Source organism: Mastomys coucha, unplaced genomic scaffold (assembly GCF_008632895.1).
Source record: "Mastomys coucha isolate ucsf_1 unplaced genomic scaffold, UCSF_Mcou_1 pScaffold8, whole genome shotgun sequence".
Taxonomy (NCBI): domain Eukaryota; kingdom Metazoa; phylum Chordata; class Mammalia; order Rodentia; family Muridae; genus Mastomys; species Mastomys coucha.
In genome coordinates, this window is record NW_022196914.1 from 44,424,451 (window position 1) to 44,427,859 (window position 3,409).

The 3,409-nt window shown below is 38.3% G+C and overlaps 1 protein-coding gene across 19 annotated transcripts in view; it reads left to right on the top strand.

The window, feature by feature from the left end:
• Window positions 1-3,409, top strand: part of Mef2c (myocyte enhancer factor 2C) — a 163,965-nt gene that overhangs the window by 107,126 nt on the left and 53,430 nt on the right. The window lies entirely within an intron of this gene.

The following is a 3,409-nucleotide window of genomic DNA, read 5'->3' on the forward strand; positions in this document are numbered from 1 at the left end:
AAGAAAAGAAAACCAAAAAATAAAATAAAATATATAGTTATCATTTAAAAAAAGAAATGATTGTACAAATGAACATTTCTAGATTAACCAAGACTAATAAAAATCACTAAGATTTCCTAAGCTATAAAAATTGAAATGTCAAGCTTAAAAATCAGGTTGCAGAATATTTCCATGGACAACTGAAGCTGTTATGATGAAAACAAGCAATTGAAGCCGATAAGGATGAGAAACCTAATTCCTGGAAACTCCTCAGAGAAGGCCATCTAGGGCCAGAGGAGAGAGTAGGTTGTGACTGACAGCCTCCACTTGGTTGCTGTGAGTTAGAGAACAGATTGAGCCACTGCCCATAGTGAAGGTCACAGTGACTTATGATAAGGCTGTACATTAGATCATAAAGTGCAAAGCTAACAGGACAAGAAGCCGGCTGACACACTGACCAGTACTTTGAGGCCTCACCTTATTATCTTGTTCTTGCCTGACTTTGACAACACTCCAACACTGCCATTCATTCTTTCCTTTTCTCCCACCCAAAGTCTGTCTGTCTGCCACTGTGTCTACCGTCGTGTTCTGTGTAATCTGCAATGTCCTTATTCCTTTCCTCTACATTCTCTCTCTACACCTTTCTCCTATAAAGTATTCAGTGATCTTTCTGATTTTTGCAGCATCCATTCAAGATGAGAGTAATTGAATTAAGCCTTGGCCTTACTGTTTGTATAAAATATAAAATCATGGAAACGTAATTTTATCAATTGTGACTTGTCAAAAGCTTTGGAACCTATGACGATATAGATATATGTCTATCTTTATTCTTTAAAAGTATGAAGTTAGAAATTTTTAAACTTGTTTATAAATTAATAACAGTAATTTAATCTGTATAGGTCTTGGTCAGAATATATTAGTGATACAACCAGGCTTTCCAAATCACTTTTCTATGAAATGTGCTTCATTTATAAGTATTTTATGTATAAGAAAAGCTCCAAGTTTCTACAATGAATGTATTAGATGTTTTCAGACTCTTTTGTTGTATTACTGCATCCTATTTATTCTAATCCTTATACTCAATTTATAATTGCCTATGCTAATAAAAACTGGCTCTCTACATTAATACTGCAAAAATAACAGGAACTGGAGTATGAATCTAAGAGACAGGAGCCTCCAAATAACAAATGATCCAGGCAACCTCAGGGCATGTCCCAGTGGAAAGCTGATCTGAGAGTCCTAATTCAGAAATGCTACTGGCACTTTTGATGTTGGTCCTAGAAGCACTGTTCAGTTATTTAGCTAGGACCAGATGGAAATAATTATATTGTTAAGAAAGCAAATAGTGACCCTTTGATTAATGGACTCAAAATCTACACTAGCCCATGAAATTCTAAGGAATCTGTTCTTTCCAGGTATGAGGAAGCTCAGTTAAAAGGCACAGCTGTGCTCTCTGAAAGCTGGGTTTGGAATGAGGTCTGGGTGGGAGGTTGGTGGCAGTAGAGTGGGGAGAGTCATGATAGGATTGCATGGAGAGCATGAAGAAAGAGATGAGGACAGTGCTGATGTGGTTGGCAGGTGCAGACCGAGCTCCAAAGGAAGGCTGAGACTAAGCATGTCTAGGAAGGGTTTGCAGAATATTTATTTTAAAACACAGGGGTTTTTGTTGTTGTTGTTGTTGTTTTACTCAATGCCTCTTGACCATTAAATAGTAGAAGCATGTAACACTTTCTACCTTGATACCTACTCAAGAGCATTGAAGAAAATCCAGCACCTATTCTTGATCCACGTAATTTGTGGTGATGAGATAAAGCTGTATGGCAAAGACTCTGACATTGTTATGAGTCCAGACACTGTGTTTTACATTGTGATTGGGAAGATAAGGTATAGATGCCAGTATAAACTTACTACAGGAAAGAAAAGGGGGCCATTGCCCTGTCCTTAGGAACTCATTACTGCCTGATATCAGTGTGGATAAATGGAATGGAGTTCTTCTATTCATTTACCATTGACAATACCCTATAAACCTAAATCTCTATTTCCAAGCCAACCCTCTGAACGTGAACCTGTGCATAATCTTTTCCTCATATCTGACTTCTAGCTGTCCTCTCTGATTCCTGCTCATAGATAGGTCTGCTTATGTCCAGTGTATTCAGTCTACCTAGCTAACCTGCCTAGCTTACCAACCACTAGCAACTCATTACAAGTTAAACACTGTTAAACAAAAAGACAGTGTATCAGGCAATAAGATGAGGGAACTAATATTACATTAACAAAGTCCCAGGAAAGATTTTTATATGGGGGGGTGGTGGTGGTGATGATGATGATGATGATGATGATGCGGCCAGAGACCAAGGCTGCTAACCTTTGACATGTAACATTACTTCTGTAAGGAAAGCTCCACATGTATGGGAAGGAAATAGGGCTTCTAGCCACTAGCAGCTTCTTAGACTGTCTGAGCTCCTTGCTGTATGTCACCAGGCTGTCATTAACACTTTTCTTCTATACAACTCCTGTCCAGAAGAGTTAATTGATTTGTAGTAACATCCTACTGTCAGATACTCTGCTAATTGCCAGGACCAGAAAGCCCTCAAGAGACGTCCTGTCTGCATTAATCTCACAATTTAAAAAATAAAAACCGAGAAACGAACAATAATAGAGATGGCATACAGATATGAAATAAAAGTATACAATTTTAGAGAAACATGAAAGGGATATAGTAACTGTTTTTTCCAAGGGCCCTGTAAAGCTGGTCAACTACTCCACCACTGACCTACATTCCATGCCCTCCACTAAGTCCACCATACTCTGTTCATCCTTTTTCTAACTTTTGTATGGGAATGGGGATCCCAGAGTTCTACAGCGGCCATTGCTAGAGGTCAAAGCAATGGATTGCTTGCATTCACATCTATGCTCTCTCTATGGGTTTTCAGATCATGTTGTAATTCCACTTTTACAAAAAGCCACTGTTACTGAAGCCTTAGGTCCCATTATTAAAAACAGTGTTTGTTGAACAGCATCCATATGCTGGACAAAACCAGGTTGCAGTGGGAAAGAGTTTTCTCTGTCATGGAAACTTGTTCTCACACAAGTATATTTCCTTCCTTGGTTATCCACAGTGGATGACTGACAGGCTGTCTTTAAAGCAATCCAGTGATACTCCATATTCCTCAGACCTTTGTTACTTTCTAACATGTCAGAAAAGGGGGGTGCCATTGCTAGTTTGTGCTTTCCATGTTTAATGCAAATCTCTAAAATGTTACATTTCGGACTCAGAATTAGGACCTACAAAATCTTCAGGCTGTACTCACTGGAAAGATGTTGCATAAAAGGCCCTTTCCTATTTTTGCCATCAAATTACTGTAGAATAACCGAAAAAAAATTATATAGGGAATGGATTGTTATTGCAGGAAATAAAAAAAAAAAAAAA